Source organism: Xyrauchen texanus, chromosome 39 (genome assembly GCF_025860055.1).
Source record: "Xyrauchen texanus isolate HMW12.3.18 chromosome 39, RBS_HiC_50CHRs, whole genome shotgun sequence".
NCBI classification, from domain to species: Eukaryota; Metazoa; Chordata; class Actinopteri; order Cypriniformes; family Catostomidae; genus Xyrauchen; species Xyrauchen texanus.
Genome location: NC_068314.1, coordinates 2,196,353 through 2,214,220, shown reverse-complemented (window position 1 = coordinate 2,214,220; position 17,868 = coordinate 2,196,353). Strand labels below are relative to the sequence as shown.

Sequence of the window (17,868 nt, the reverse complement as noted above, 5' to 3'; positions counted from 1 at the left end):
CAGATCCTGAAACAAAACACACATCTTTAACGTGAGAATGTATTGCTTTTCCCATTTGCGAATATGTTTGGCTGACTACAAATGTATTAAAAACAACTAGCATGGAATGCGACAACATCATATACAGTCTCGTATGTCTTGTTTAAGAATGCAGAGAGAAGTTAAATGAATCTTTTCAGTGATTTAATCACTATAAACTCTCACCTTCAGAAAGACGCCAGAGGACGAAAGCACAAAACATGATGATATTTGGACAAAAGACCAGAGCCACATGGAGAAGGAAGACTGAATCTAGAGTTAAAAATTATGTTGATTAGAGCCAATTAGAATATTTTTAATAAACAGCAGACTAGCCGAACCAGCAGATAGACAAATCCAGATGGACCATAAGTATTTTTACTTTGGCATAAATGATGATTAGTTATTGCAGGCTTTCTCAAATGAATTAAAATATTACTTGAAATCTCTACACTGTTTATACTATTTTGTGTACAGTATTTTGAACATATATATATATATATATATATATATATATAAAAATTTTTTCTTCATTATTTTGTATATTTACAGTTTTCATGCAACACAATTTTCCTAAAACAACACTATAAACACAATACCAAAATGGTGTATTTTGGAATTGTTTAAAATGTTATAGTATTATTTTCTAGCATTGCTAGACAGGTAGACCCTATTTCAGGGGCTATGTGCAGTCTGAGTGCATCTGTTACTATGCTTGCAGCAGCTTGCCTACACCTGCATTGGCATTTCACGTAATACAGTTCAGCCAATGTGGAGTTTCATACAAGGGACCTCTAGTGTCACTTCATCGACACAACGTCGAGTGAGTGAAAGAAGGGGAACGTCTCGGTTAATGTCATAACCTCCGTTCGCTGATGGAGGGAACAAGATGTTGTGTCCCTCTTGCCACAGGCTTAACTATACCGCTGTAGTGGCCAGGACCTTGTCTCGGCTCCTGTGCAAAAACCTGACTGAATCCGCTGCCCAGATCTCCCTTTATACCCATATGATGGGGAGTGGCATGCAAATTCAACTCGCCAATTCGCCTACTTCTCATTGGCCTTTTCTCAAAGATCTGAAGTTGTCTCGTGCTGTCAAGAGTGACCCCTAGTTTCACTTGATCAACACAACGTCTCGTTCCCTCCATCAGGAATGGAGGTTTACGACAGTAACCGAGAAGTTTGACTATATTCATCAATACATTTTGGTTACATCAAATAACTTTATAAGTGTTTATTTAGGCAAACAACAGTATTCTAACTGTGAATGAAAACACTGTTTTAAAAACAATAAAACAAAACACATTCTATGAAAGAGTGGAATATATTAAATATGCACATCTTAGAGTCACTGGGAGCTGAGTCCACCTAAGATTCAAATCCTACAGTTGCCTCTGTTGCACACCCACTACAATTTATGCAGATGACAGTAGTATTATGCTGCAATTCTTCTTCTTTTTTTTCTTCTTTTTTATAGCATACCTTTACTTTGAGTTGTGCAGTAGATCAGACAGCAGAGCAGAAGTGCAGATCCAGATGCAGTAAAAATGAGAATCAACAAAATTTTGTGTAAAGCAGATAAACCTGTGAGACATAAACTACCATTACTGTACAGAGTGTCATTGTGCAAAATCATCTACAAATGTAATTTCTTTATAAGTGTAGAGATTCATGACTCATGAGTATTACACACAGATCATTTAATGATGTTAATTCTTCAGTATTCACACAGTGAGCACATGTTTGTGAAACAGGTAATCTGATCTGTGGTGCCTTTAGATTTAGTTGTGTTGCAATGCTGTCACAAAGTGATGCATTTGGGAAATAAGTGCTAAACATATTTGCACTTACAGTATATTCAGCCAAAAATAAAATGTTCAATATCATTTACTCGCTCTCATGTTGTTCCAAATCAGTGTGACTTTATTTCTTCCATGAAAAAAAACACACACGAAAGAAAGAAAGGCGACATGGCCGGGAGGACACAACGTCTCGTTTCCTCCATCAGGGAATGGAGGTTACATACTTAACCTAGACTTTCCCCGTCTGTCGCTCACTTCGACATTGTGTCGAAGAAGCAACACTAGGGGTCCAATTTAAATCACGCCATGCACTGAGCCGTGTACCTGTTCTGCTGACACAGGAGCGGGCAGGTATTTTATGTGCAAAGGCGACCAGCTGTGTCAGACTGCACATACCCTTCCTCAATGCCCCAAAAGAGTCGGCAGAATCCTTCTGGTTATCCTAGACAGGGGAACAAGGCAACGCTTGCCAACCTGGGAACGGGCCGAGCCTGGGTGGGCCTCTTTTCCTCTTTTCTATGTTTCTCCACATAGAGCAAGAATGGCTGGGGCCCTTACACACATTGAGGGAAGGGGGTCTTACCCAGTTTACTATTCTTTCAGGGGGAGAAGACCCTGCAGAGTCCACACCTGCCCAGAAGGGGAGGTAAGAGTGGCGAATACATCACATGGGTTTTTAGGTGGCATGTGGAAGTGGCACAGTGGTAGATCCAGCCTCGCTAGGAGGGGGGAGTTGCTACAACACAGCGACCAGAGGGCAGCTGGGACTGCCTATGGACTGCCTAAGGGAGATGCGGGTCCACTCGTAAGGGGACCGTACCGCGGACAATACACACAGGGGGAGTCCACGTAGGAGTCCTGACCTGTGGAGCATCTATTCCAGTACAGGGTAGACTAAGTACCCATAGTGGATTGGGTCGGCCAGTTCCTCCGCTGAACTGCGCACCCAAAGGACTAGGGAGGAATCATCCAGGGGAGTGGGCCAACTCTCTGGAGTGGGCCAGAATGAGCCAGTCGTCGAGGTAATTGAGTATGCGAATGCCGGCTTCTCGGAGCGGGGCAAGGGCTGCCTCTGCAACTTTCGTGATGCTGCGAGGGGACAGAGACATGCCGAAGGGGAGGACATTGTACTGATATACCTGGCCGTCAAACGCGAACCGTAGAAAGGGTCAGTGTCGAGGCAGAATTGAGACGTGGAAGTATGCGTCCTTTAGGTCTACCGCTTCGAATCAATCTAGATGCCAGACGCAAGGTAAGATGTGTTTTTGTGTGAGCATTTTGAACGGGAGTTTGAGCAAAGCCCAGTTGAAAACTTGCAAGTCCAAGATCGGTCGTAAGCCGCCGCCTTTCTTGGGAACAATGAAGTAAGGGGTGTAGAAACCCTTCTTCATCTCGGTTGGAGGGACAGGCTCTATCACATCTTTGACTAAAAGAGTAGCGATTTCCGCATGCAGGGATTTGGCATGCTCGCTACAACACAGCGAGCATGCCAAATGGGCGTCTGCATTATTAAGCAGATGCCCACGAAGGGGGGCGAGGGCCTGTCAAACTGAATTGCATAACCGAGTCAGATGGTCTGGGCCAGCCAGTGTGACGGGTTGGGAAGTGAAAGCCACGCATCCAAGCTCCGTCCTAGGGGCACCAAGGGGATGATTATTTATGACATACCCGGCGGGGTTCGCAAAGGGGCGGAGCAGGTAATATGGCGTCGGGAGGCGAGGACGCGTCCCGAGGCTCTGGTGCTGAGAAAAGACTCGAAGCACTTACCTTGCTCCGCACACCCGGCAGGTGGCTGATTAGTGACTGAGGAAGAGGTGTCCTCTAGGCTCGTCAGAACCGGCCGGCCGGGGAACAGTCATGGGGCTGAAGGCGGGGGGTCCACATCCAGTGTGCTGGGACTGTTAAGACCTGGCAGCAGAGTGCCGTGAGAATGGCTATCATTATTAAGACTATGAGCCAAATTACTAGAGAGGAGAGCGGCACCTTCCCTGGAGGGATGGAGTCTGTCTCTCTTTAGCAGGTCAGGTCTACTAACTCTTCCAATCGTCTATAAATCCTATTCTATTCTTCAGATACCACTCAGACAACCAGCCATTCAGTGACACTAATCTACTATAAACCTCGTCACACGACGAACAGGGAGGGGACCAGATCATATTACAGTATCTGACATAGTTTTTGCAAATTCCCACACCTCTTTAACAGTATCTTTAGTGATCTCCGACTGGCGAAGCCAGACATCGTTAGTGCCGACATGAATAACAATTTCAGAAAATCTATGTTTAGCATTAGCCAGCACTTGTAAATTTGATTTGATGTCAGACGCTCTGGCACCCGAAATGCAATTAACAATAATGGCTGGAGTCTTTATTTCCACGTTCCTTACAATAGAATAGCCAATAACAAGGGCTCTTTCAACATGTTTCTCAGTGGGTGCATCACTGAGTGGGGAGAATCAATTGGAAACCCTAACAGGAACAGGAGAGTGGTGTCCCTTTGCTGAGTGAGTATGCCGCTGAGACGTCAACCAAACGCCCTGCTGCGGGGGCTCTACAGCCGGAACCAAAGTGTGTATGCTGCTCTCAGTACTACTCATATCTGAAACAGTATCTACCGGCTTCTCTTTCTCACTGACCTCCACTAGCGTTCGGATGCATGTCTCTAACTCATCAATCTTTCCGTCAGCCTGACTAATTCCTTACATTTATCACATGTGAATCCCTCACTGCTGACAGAAGAGGCTATTGTAAACATGTGACATGCAATGTAGGAAGAAATAACATGAGCGGATGCCATGACTTCCCACAAATTGTTTGTTTGTTGTTGTTGGTTGTTCCTGAGTGGTAAGGGTTTGAGTTGATGTGAATCCCTCACACAGTTGTTTGTTGTTGGTTGTTCTTGATAAGCGGTGCTTTGAGATTGATGCAATCCATGTAGCACAGACGAGAGTGATGGGTGCACGCTGAAAACTGCACACAGTTTAATCGCGATAAAAATAGAAAGCGGATGCTGATGGAATATGCACACAGTTGAATCGCAATAAGTGAATAATGCAGGGGGAAACCTGACGCGTGCTGAAAAATGGCAGATATTAATGATTAAAGGCTGAAAACAGATGTATAAGCAATGCAAAAAAACTAGCAGGCTATAAGCACAGACTCAAGCTAGGCACCAGCAGCAACAGGTAAAATACACGCAGATTAAAAAGTAGAAAATCGGAAAAACCTGAAACATGAGGTAAAGTGACAGAGGATAAAACGATGAATGTATGAGAGTAAGAATAAGCATATGCTAAGCAGGCTACAAACACAAACACTCGTGCAGCCTGCCGTCAGCAATAGGAAGTCCAGTGACGTCAGCCAAATATATAGCTTATAAGAAACACTTTATTATTTACTAGTTTATTGGATAATGTAGCAGCAAAAGTAACAGTAATTCCAGTAGAAAAGAAGCTGTTTCAGACAAAATTTAAACTTGTATCTGGACTTAACATCCCTTTTTGTTCAATTTATTTGAAAGATATCAGCTCACTTTTCATTCACACAGTTATTTTTTGAAACCCATTCAACTTAGATATTACAATAATTTGTAAACAAATGCTAATAATAATAATATATTTATATATTAATAATATATACTCCACTTTCACACACACTAGTTGTCTGTTCTCATTGACAGTATCTCTGAGACTCCAGACCTTTCTACTATGTCAAACATACTGTACCTGAGTCTTCATTATTGCCTGCAAGTATCTTAAGACTGTTGTGAGTTATCTGTTCATCATGTCTGTACCATGTCTGGATATTACTAACCTGCTTTTTGCTATTCTGCTCAACTGGATTTACTCACAAATATTCTGCACCGCCTGAAGGCTAAAAATAGCCGTGGGTGTGTGTAAATAGAGCAGCGCCATTCACTAACGTGCTGGAGCTGCTTGTGCATTTTATATATTTACTTATTAAACACAGACTTTTGTGATTCACACAGCTATTGCACGTCTTCAAGTGGTTTTGTATAAAATGTATGAGTCATATGAACTACTTTAATTACGTTTTAATGGTTCGTTTATGTCGTTTTTTTGACAGTAACGAACATGACTAACAGAGTATCGGATTTGAAATGGGTTCATCGGACCGATACCCGTTCCGTTTAAAAACGTCAGTATCAGAGCGATACCGATCCAGGTATCGGATCGGTGCATCACTAGCGGCTGGTGAGGCCATGTGCATATTACCACATGTTGACCTCCCCTTTTGGGCAGAATGTGGTCTCCGTGGGGTCTTTTCCCCCTGAAAAAAATAGGAAAGGAAAATAACACTCCTCGATGCGTATAATAGCATTAAATGGCCCCTGTTGAATCTAATACTCTGTGGAGAGAAAACAAGGAGAGAAAAGGCAGCTTCTGGCGCAGCCTTCTCCCATGTCAGTTACATCGCCATCCCCCCTCAGGGATTTGGGGAACTACATGACATATTTTAGGGCATTGGGGGAGGTTACTTGAAGTCTTATGCACCTGCTATTACCCACGCAGCAGCTTGCTTGCAACTGCATCTGCAGTTCACGTAACACGGTTCAGCTGTTGTGGTGTTTTTCTATAGGGACCCCAAGTGTCACTACATCGACACAACGTTGATTGAGTGACAGAAGGGGAACGTCGGGGTTACTTTTGTAACCTCCATTCCTGAAAAACTTTACATGTGTATTGTCCCTCATCTTCAGCTGTCACATTGTTCAACAGGAGGGAGAAGTTTCCATGTTGAATCTGGTCAGTAAAGAAATGAGCTCTATCATGATAATCCTGCTGCTGGACCTCTGGTCGACTCTCACCATCTTGATACAGATGAACCAGAGTCTCTGAGTCTGATCTTCTCCATTCCACCTCCAGTCCTTCAGATAGTAAGGCTTTGTCAATAAAACAAGGCAAGACCACGGAACCTCCCAGAGGAACAACCAGAGGACCAGAAGGACCTCGCACCTGAAAGCCTGAAAGACAGAAAATGTAAGCGAGTTGTCTGAAATTCTGAAACAATCTACAATCTATGAAGAAGAAACTATACCTACAAAAAGAAAACATTGTAACTCAAAGTCAGTGGCGGCTTGTCAATAGAGGGCCCCATAAAAATTCCAGAAATATACATGAATACAAAAATGATATAAAAATGAAATAAAAATTTTTGGGCGAGGGACGCCAGACAAATGGATGTCTATCTGAGTCCTTAATTGGTTTCTTAAAGATTCTCCTCCGGGCGCAGGTCGCTGCATCCCTGTCGAATCAGAATTGGATACATGTTATTTTATCCAATCTGATTGGTTCTCATCACCTGTCATTCAACTTTACGCTCTTGGCCACTACTGCGAGTGCGCATGCGACTCCGCCAAAACCTTGCTAGGCTGATCACTTTCGCAGAGATAATGGCAGCAGTTAAACCAAACTCTGTCATTGATTTACAAAAAAAACCTTTCACAAGGCGTTCGCTGGAAGAAAAAAAAGGAAACTCTCTCCAATACCATTGGTGAGTAAAGCAGTGGTTCTCGCCCAATAAAGAGGCGCCAGGCGCTCAGACTAGAAGAGCGTGAAAGGATTGCAGCAGAGGTGAGTTTGTTATAGAAATGAGTCAAAATACCATTTTACATTATTGTTGTGCTGCAGAGATGTCCTGCCCAAATATCATATTCTACAGACTCAAGAAAACATTTTTTGTTTGGTATAAATCCTTACAAAAATCACAATTTTAATATTATACAACAGCATCCCAAAAATAATAAATTGGCAACATAAAAATAAATGATCATATGAAATATGAAGCCACCAAAATTTAGTGTCTTGTGTGGGACAAAAACTCAAATGGCTCTATTTTTATTTTGAAAGTCAAATATATATATATATATATACACTCACCTAAAGGATTATTAGGAACACCTGTTCAATTTCTCATTAATGCAATTATCTAATCAACCAATCACATGGCAGTTGCTTCAATGCATTTAGGGGTGTGGTCCTGGTCAAGACAATCTCCTGAACTCCAAACTGAATGTCAGAATGGGAAAGAAAGGTGATTTAAGCAATTTTGAGCGTGGCATGGTTGTTGGTGCCAGACGGGCCGGTCTGAGTATTTCACAATCTGCTCAGTTACTGGGATTTTCACGCACAACCATTTCTAGGGTTTACAAAGAATGGTGTGAAAAGGGAAAAACATCCAGTATGCGGCAGTCCTGTGGGCTGAAAATGCCTTGTTGATGCTAGAGGTCAGAGGAGAATGGGCCGACTGATTCAAGCTGATAGAAGAGCAACTTTGCTTGAAATAACCACTCGTTACAACCGAGGTATGCAGCAAAGCATTTGTGAAGCCACAACACGCACAACCTTGAGGCGGATGGGCTACAACAGCAGAAGACCCCACCGGTACCACTCATCTCCACTACAAATAGGAAAAAGAGGCTACAATTTGCAAGAGCTCACCAAAATTGGACAGTTGAAGACTGGAAAAATGTTGCCTGGTCTGATGAGTCTCGATTTCTGTTGAGACATTCAGATGGTAGAGTCAGAATTTGGCGTAAACAGAATGAGAACATGGATCCATCATGCCTTGTTACCACTGTGCAGGCTGGTGGTGGTGGTGTAATGGTGTGGGGGATGTTTTCTTGGCACACTTTAGGCCCCTTAGTGCCAATTGGGCATCATTTAAATGCCACGGCCTACCTGAGCATTGTTTCTGACCATGTCCATCCCTTTATGGCCACCATGTACCCATCCTCTGATGGCTACTTCCAGCAGGATAATGCACCATGTCACAAAGCTCGAATCATTTCAAATTGGTTTCTTGAACATGACAATGAGTTCACTGTACTAAAATGGCCCCCACAGTCACCAGATCTCAACCCAATAGAGCATCTTTGGGATGTGGTGGAACGGGAGCTTCGTGCCCTGGATGTGCATCCCACAAATCTCCATCAACTGCAAGATGCTATCCTATCAATATGGGCCAACATTTCTAAAGAATGCTTTCAGCACCTTGTTGAATCAATGCCATGTAGAATTAAGGCAGTTCTGAAGGCGAAAGGGGGTCAAACACAGTATTAGTATTGTGTTCCTAATAATCCTTTAGGTGAGTGTATATATATATATATATATATTTAATTATCTCTATAGGTCTGTGATCTTGGGGCACACTAGGGAGCGTTTCTCCTTCACAGACCACCTTGTCTGTGCCACCATGACCACGGCTGAAGCTGAGAGGTGCTTCTCAACCTTGAAAAGAATAAAAACTTTTCTCAGAAACACCATGACCCAGGAGAGGCTGAATGCACTGGCATTGCTCTCCATGGAAAAGAGACTTGTTACTGAGATGACTGACTTTAATCAGAGAGTCATTGAGAAATTTGCTGGCCAGAAAGAAAGGAGAGCAAAATTTATGTTCAAGTAGTCAACATGCTTTTTGGTACTGCTTTGTATTTATTTTCGCCCACAAAAAAAGCACCCCCCCCAATTAATTATCACCAGCCACCACTGCTCAAAGTGTATATGGATCATACATACCATCAGAGTTCACCAGCAGAAGTGAGATAATAATCCATTTATGTTGGTACATCTTAATATAAAAATTCAGATGAAACAATTGTCATCTCTACTGTAAATCGTACAAATAATCATGAGGTGTCTATACAGAGATTCACTTTCCTATTCATGAAGAAAACACTGGGGCGAGTCAGGTAATATAATCAGGTTAAACATTACCAGAGTCATCAAGTATTATCTTCACATCTAGGACACACAGTGAAGTAAAGTTCATTTTATGAATCATGATGTTTGAAATCAAAGGGTGTTTTTAGACATGCTACACTTGGGTTTTGAGTTACTTTGTGTTTTAATCACAATTTTTTGAAAATGCACACAGCTTTAGAAAACATCATTAATAGATGCCAACGTTAAACAAATCATAAAATGTAATAGTACTATAACTAATATAGACACTCTATATAACTAATATAAACCATTCTTCACATAGTCATGCCATTTAAGTTACAGGAATATTCTGGGTTCAATAAAGGTTAAGCTCACTTAACAGCCTTTGTGGCATAATGTTGATACATTTTTTATAAGAAATAAGAAAAAAAAACGTCTAAGATACGTATGTAACCTCCATTCCCTGATGGAGGGAATGAGACGTTGTGTCGAAGAAGCGACACTAGGGGTCTCTCTTGAGCGCTGAATATGCCTCTGATGCATGAAAAAAGGCCAATGAGAAGTTGGCAGACAGTATTTGCATACCCCGCCCCCAGACATACGGGTATAAAGGCGAGGAAATACTATGAGCTCATTCAGGATTTTTCTGAGGAGCCGGGAGTGTCCGGCCACATCAGTGGCTCAGCTCAGCGATGTGGCTGGGAGGACACAACGTCTCGTTCCCTCCATCAGGGAATGGAGGTTACATATGTAACCTAGACGTTCCCCGTTTGTCGCTCACTATGACGTTGTGTGACACTAGGGGTCCACTTCAAATCACGCCATGCACTGAGCCGTTTACGTGTACTGCTGACACAGGAGCGGGCAGATATTTCACATGCTAGGACGACCAGCTGTGTCAGACTGCACGTACCCATCCCCAATGCCCCATAAAAGACGTCGGAATCCTTCTAATTACCCAAGCAGGGGAACAAGGCGACGCTTGCCAACCTGGGACGGGCCGAGCCTAGCCGGGCCTCTTTTTTCTCTATGTTTCTCTATGGGGCCCTTACCGCATTGTGGGAAGGGTGTCTTACCCATTTTCCTATTCTTTCAGGGGGAAAAGACCCTGCGGAGACCACACTTGCCCAGGAAGGGGGAGGTAACGTGGCAAAATACATCATATGGGCCTCTTTGGTCACATGTGGGAAAGAATGGTGTGGTGGTAGATCCAGCCTCGAGGAGGGGGGAGTTGCTACAATATGGTGACTGGAGGGCAGCAGAGACACGGGTCCGCTCGTAAGGGGACCATACCGCGGAGGAGGCCTGATCTGTGGAGCACCTTTCCCAGTGCAGGGTAGATTTGAGATACCCGCAGTGGATTGGGTCGGCGAATTCCTCCGCTGAATTGCGGACCCACAGGGCTAGGGAGGAGTCATCCAGGGAGCCGAGTGAGTGGGATCTCCTAGGAGGGAAAAGCGCACTGTTTAACCTCGGCCGAGGGAAAGGGCGCTGGACGCAAGTGATTCACCTGGCCAGACCGTCAGCGTGTATCGAGTTCTACCGGCTCAGACCTGAGAAAACACGGGACAAGACTGACTCAACCCTGATGTTGTAAAACCTCGCAAAGTTATTGGGTGTTGCCCAACCCCCAGCTCTGCATATGTCTGCCAGAGAGGCACCCCTAGCCAGTGCTCACGAGGTCGCAACACTCCTTGTTGAGTGTGCTCAGACCCTCAAGGGAGGGCACGACCTGGGTGTGATTGGCCAACAGGATGGCGTCCACCAGCCAGTGGGAGAGCCTCTGTTTGGAGACAGCATTCCCTTTCCGCTGTCTGCCAAAGCAGACAAAGAGCTGCTCAGAACGCCTGAAGTTGTGCGTGCAGTCCACGTAGGTGCGTAAGGCACGTACCGGGCACAGCAATGAAGGGGCTGGGCCTGCCTCCTCCCGGGGCAGCGCTTGCAGGTTCACTACCTGGTCTCCAAAGGGTGTGGTAGGAACTTTGGGCACATAGCCCGGACGCAGTCTTAGGATCACATGTGTGTCTGCCGGACCGAACTCCAGGTAAGTGTTGCTGACAAAGAACACTTGCAGGTCCCCGACCCTCTTGATGGAGGCGAGCGTGATCAGCAGGGCCGTCTTTAGGGAGAGGAATCTGAGTCCGGCTTATTCTAGTGGCTCGAAGGGGGATCTCTGAAGACCAGCAAGGACCACCGAGAGATCCAAGGAGGGGAACAGGCTTGGCCGGGAGGGATTTATCCTCCGGGCACGTCTTAGGAACCTGATGACTAAGTCGTGCTTACCCAGAGATTTGCCGTCTACTGTGTCGTGGTGAGCTGCGATAGCGGCAACATGCACCTTCAAGGTGGAAGGGGACAGCCTCACTTCCAACTTCTCCTGTAGGAATAAGAGCACTGACCTAACTGCGCACCTCTGTTGGTCTTCAGACCGGTAAGAACACCAATTTGCGAACAGGTGCCACTTTAGGGCGTAAAGTTGCCTGGTAGAAGGGGGCCTGGCTTGGTTGATCGTGTCTATGATGGTAGGTGGTAGACCAGCTAGATCTTCCGCGACCCATCCAGGGGCCAGACGTGGAGGTTCCAGAGGTCTGGGTGCGGATGCCAGAGCGTGCCCCGTCCCTGAGAAAGAAGGTTCTTCAGAGCTGGGCCCAGGTTGAGGCGGAGCAGCCTGGTGTTTCTTCGCAGGGGGACGCCCTCGGCGAGCAGACGGGGCATGGCCCATGGCGGCAGGCTTGCGGCGGGGCAGGATGTGAGATATCGCCTCCGTCTGATTCTTCACCGCGGAGAACTGCTGGGTAAAGTCCTCGACAATGTTGCCGAAAAGGCCGAACTGGGAGACAGGGTCATTGAGAAAGCGAGTCTTGCTGGTTTCACGCATCTCGACCAAGTTCAGCCATTGATGACGTTCCTGGACCACGAGCACTGCCCTAGTGACAGCGCTGTGACCTTCATGGCTCTGAGGGCTAGGTCAGTCGCTGAGCACATTTCCTGCAGCACATCTGGATCAGCGCTACCCACGTGCAGATCTTTAAGCGCCTTGGCCTGGTGGAAATGCTGGAGGTCCATGGCATGCAGGGTGGAAGTGGCGTGTCCGGCGGTGCTGTAGGCTTTAGCAGTCAGTGTAGAGATGTCGTCCTACAGGCCTTGGAGGGGAGCATAGGGCGACCGCACCAGGTGGTCAGGTTTCCGTGGCACAGGTGGAGCGCAACCGCCCTATCCACCTGGGGAATGGGCCGCTCCACCGTCAAGGGTAGCGAGAGCGGATGAGCCGGTGGCATGACTAGTGGAGAGCGGCACCCTCCACGTAGACGTCAGCTCATCATGCACTTCCGGGAAAAATGGGACCGGGGGTGTTCGCGGCACGGTGTTCCCAGGAACCAATCATCCAGCCACGATGGAAAAATCGTGCAGAGAAGGAGAAAAGAAGCTGATGTACGCTGTAGATCCAACAGCAAGCAAAGCGTCAGAGGAACAGGAACAGGTGTGCAACTCGCAGCTGACTGCTGGCAAATACTGTCTGCCAACTTCTCTTTGGCTTTTTTATGCATCAGAGGCATATTCCAGCAGATGTTAACAATTCTATATTTTGGTTTTCAGCTTTACATGACATGGACCTCATCCATTTTATTGGTGATAAGAAACATTTTAGGTGCATTTTTTAAACAATCACTAAAGCTATAAGCAAAATAAAGCAAAATCACACCAGATTTCACACCAGAACTGTGTCCAAATAACAACTCTGAACCTGTTCACTGTCAGTGTTTTTTTTTAGAGTTTTTGGAGCAAACCACCAGATTGTGGAATGTTTTTTTGTTATTGTTTTTTTCTTCATTGTTGATTATGTTTGTGTGGCCACTGAATCAGGTTGAGTTTCCTCTGTATCTTCACTCCTGCCACCTTCAGTTTTTAGTAGAGGATTTATTTCAAGAGATTCAGCTGTGCTCTGGTTTTGATGAGATCGGGTGGCTAGAGATTCATCAAATCTGGTTGGATTCTGTGTTCAGGAGACATTTTTTAAACCAGAGAACAGTGATTATATGAAGCAGGTTAATTGTAAGTCTCAGATCAATAAAACATTGTAGATATTCACCTGAGGACTCTGGCCCTGGTTTGACCTTGTCGTTGGAGTTGGATTTGACTTTGTTTCAGTCTGCGTTTAGGGCAAGACATGTATTTTAAGCAATATTTACAGCAGAAATATTTCATTTGAAATAAGAAGTCTCCTAATGTTGCAGGTCAGTTTAAAAGAGATCAATGCAACCAAATAACACCAACCTGAAAACACCGTAGACACTTTGTGATCCCTGTGAGTTCAGAACAGAGGGAGAAACAATATTGACACAGTAAAAAATTGTTTAGCCTTTTTGTTATTATAGCAATTATCTGTCTGAGCCATATCCTAGCAGATTATGCTCACAACATATGATGCAGAAGCTTCACAGGTGACCTGAGTAACAATCCTGGCTCAAGAGGTCCTTTCCTGATTCTATTCCCACTCTTCTCCTCTATCATTTCCTGTTTTTTCTCCACTATCCTTTCCCCATTAATTAAAAAAAGAGATAACTCAATTATCCAAGTTTTTATTTGCTGAACTTGTGATATCTTATCAAATTAGAAAAACTATTAAGAACTTAAATAATATAGGTCAAGATAACTACATCATAATGTTCACATATTCAGATTTCCAGCAAGCACTGCAACATGAATACATTAAGCAAATTGCAGTGTTACTGTCTTATTTTTCATTGTTTTAATGTCTGCTGCTTTTATTTATGCCATTGGTTGTTTTGTTTGTTGTCACTTTCAGTTATTTGTCATGTAGCAATAATTCAGAGCTTGTCTTTTTACTTGATTACTGTATGTGTTTGTTAATGGTCACCATCATTGTGATTTGTGTGTAAAGTGTTGAGTATATTGATATGATAAAAACTACAGATGTAGGTTTCGTATTAGTTACTGGCCTTTTATCCTCAAACAGCGGTTTATGGCATCTCAGATAATAAGGTAGCCCAAACTAATGTTATGGTAATTGATTAATTGAATGAATGATAAAATGAGTTGAACTTACACTGGTGGCCAAACATTTGGAACAATGGACAGATTTAGCTGTTTCGGAAGGAAATTTATACTTTAATTCACCAAAGTGGCATTCAACTGATCACAGAGTATAGTCAGGACATTACTGATGTAAAAAACAACACCATCACTACTTGAAAAAAAGTAAATTTTGATCAAATCTAGACAGCAGCATCACTCCAACACCTTATCATTGAGTAATCATGATAAATTGATAATTTGTTACTAGAAAATAACTTGCCATTATATCAAACACAGCTCTACTGACACAACTGGCTCTAACAAGGACAGAAAGAGATGTGGAAGACCAGATGTACAACTAAACAAGAGGATAAGTACATCAGAGTCTCTAGTTTGAGAAATAGACGCCTCACATGTCCTCAGCTGACAGCTTCATTGAATTCTACCCGCTCAACACCAGTTTCATGTACAACAGTAAAGAGAAGACTCAGGAGGACTTATGGGAAGAATCACAAAGAAAAAGACACTTTTGAAACAGAAAAATAAAAATAAAAGGTTTGAGTGGACAAAGAAACACAGACATTGGACAACAGATAATTGGAAAGAGTGTTATGGATCTTAACCCCATTGAGCTTTTGTGGGATCAGCTAGACTGTAAGATGCGTGAGAAGAGCCCGACAAGACAGTCACATCTATGGAAAGTGCTACAGGAAGTGTGGGGTGAAAGGTCAAGTGCTACAGGAGGTGTGGGGTGAAAGGTCACCTGAGTATCTGGACAAACTGACCGCTGGAATGGCAAGTATCTGTAAAGCTGTCATTGCTGCATGTGGATGATTTTTTGATGAGAACTTGTTGAAGTAGTTTAAGAAGTTATGAACATTTATTTCAAATTATAATAGTAATTTTTCACATTATTAATGTCCTGACTATACATTGTGATAAGTTGAATACCACGTTGGTGAATAAAAGTACCAATTTCTTTCCATTAGAGCAAAATCTTTTTAAGATTAAAATTAAATGTGACCTTCATTTGGGTTAAATTGATTAAACTACGAAATTCAAGTTTATGTAAAAAGACATTGTTAATTTAACAATGCTCAGTTTACACAATTTTCCATCTCAAGTTGACATAACTTAAGATTTTAGGGCAGACGTTGACAACATATGTTTTAAAAACTTTAAGTCAGTTTTTGGAGACCCACCCATGGCAAACTGCCTACACCTGTCTGTAAATTAAAGCCCTATTTAAATAACTGGTGCCACTGTGTCATTATTCCACAATTTAAGTAAAGCTACAGAAGGATGACAAGCAGCTTGATCAAGTATTTCCCAAAAGGATTGAATCATAAAAAGACGAATGGTTGGTTTCATTAGTCTATTTCCAGATAAAGCCATATATACAAACAAATATTGCTGTTAATACAAACAGAGAGCCAACAAAACATCTGGATATCAGATGTTTTTAAAAAAAGTTCAGTTTATACTCACTGGATGCAAATGGTCCTAAAATCAGCACAGACAATGCAAAGAGGCTTTCAGAGGGAAAGACAATAAATCTCAGATCACCCACTGCCCGCTCACCATTAACTGAGGATGAAAATAAAAAATATTAGTGGAGACCATTTAAAAAATAAAGTATTATTATCACTGAGGAATACTAATCCTAATATTAATTTAATCCTAAAAGGATGTGGAGGCTATTCTCCACGGTATCCACACACAACTCACCACGCACCCCACAGAGAGCGAGAACCACATTATAGAGACCACGAGGAGGTTACCCCATGTGACTATACCCTCCCTAGCAACCGGGCCAATTTGGTTGCTTAGGAGACCTGACTGGAGTCACTCAGCACACCCTGGATTCAAACTCACAACTCCAGGTGTGATAGTCAGCGTCAATACTCGCTGAGCTACCCAGGTCCCCAGATTACAATACTTTGATTAGATTAATGATGATAAGATGATGATACTGGTGATTTCTCTCAAGGTGAGACAACTTTATAGATAATTTCTATACACAGTCACTCAGCAAATATTAAAATGATGTCTTAGTGATACATATTTAATTTTAAATTTTATGAACATTTTGTCTCAGTGTAATTAGATAAACACGGTTTAAGTAATGTTGAAGTATTGTGTTCACTCACTTGTTTTCAGTATCAGTTCTGTCATCAGAATAACAGAATTTAGTAAAATTACACCAACTGATCCAAACAGATACGCAGGAACAAAACGAGGAAAATCTGTAAATTCAAGTTTAAGCATTGAATGAAGTTCACACAAAATGAGAAATTACTGCATCAAAAAAGATTCAGATTTGCATCATTAATATTTTTCAGTGTAAATATTTTAAAATTAAAGAGCCTATTTAAAAATCATTTAGATGTCTCCTTTTCTATTTAATTCTCTACCCAAAAAGTATGGACACTTTGAAGTCACACTTGAAATGTATGAATTTCATTTTACTGGATGTATATCAAAGAAATTATGTTCTGACCAGTCTCACGATTGGCAGGCAAATTATTTTTATTATAAGTCAGATGGAGCGCCCTCATTTTTGGAGTGGTGTGTGAAAATGTGCAGGTTGGCTGCTTTCGAGGAGGAGGCAAAGTAGGAGTTTTTGGGTTTATGGAGTTATGGAACACATTTGTTAGGAAATGGGGCAATTATTTGGTGTTATTGGGGGACTCTCAAAGAGGGGATGTGGAGAGTGTAGTTTAGTTTAATTTTTGTTAATGTTTTTTTTTGGTTGTGTGTGTGTGTGTGTGTGTGTGTGTGTGTGTGTGTGTGTGTGTGTGTGTGTGTGTGAGCGTGTATTTATCACTTTGTGGGGACCAAATGTCCCCATAAGGATAGTAAAACCCGAAATTTTTGACCTTGTGGGGACATTTTGTCGGTCCCCATGAGGAAAACAGCTTATAAATCATACTAAATTATGTTTTTTGAAAATGTAAAAATGCAGAAAGTTTTCTGTGAGGGTTAGGTTTAGGGGTAGGGTTAGGTTTAGGGGATAGAATATAAAGTTTGTACAGTATAAAAACCATTATGTCTATGGAAAGTCCCCATAAAACATGGAAACACAACATGTGTGTGTGTGTGTGTGTGTGTGTGTGTGTGTGTGTTATTTGGGACCACAGGGGTGTTCATTGGGGGTCAGGGGGGTTAGTGAATGAGGAGGGATATTAGTGGGGATTGAATGTGAAATGTTGATTAATTGTATATGTGTTGTTTTTTTGTTGTTGTGTATACAGTATATGAATTAATACAAATATTTTAATTACAACATATCACAAAAAAAATATCGAGATATCAAAGCAAGTGTCAT

At 42.9% G+C, this 17,868-nt stretch overlaps 1 protein-coding gene across 1 annotated transcript in view; it reads left to right on the top strand.

Moving 5' to 3' along the window:
• LOC127632538 (guanine nucleotide-binding protein G(I)/G(S)/G(T) subunit beta-1-like) overlaps positions 1 to 17,868 on the top strand; it is a 285,363-nt gene that overhangs the window by 89,873 nt on the left and 177,622 nt on the right. The window lies entirely within an intron of this gene.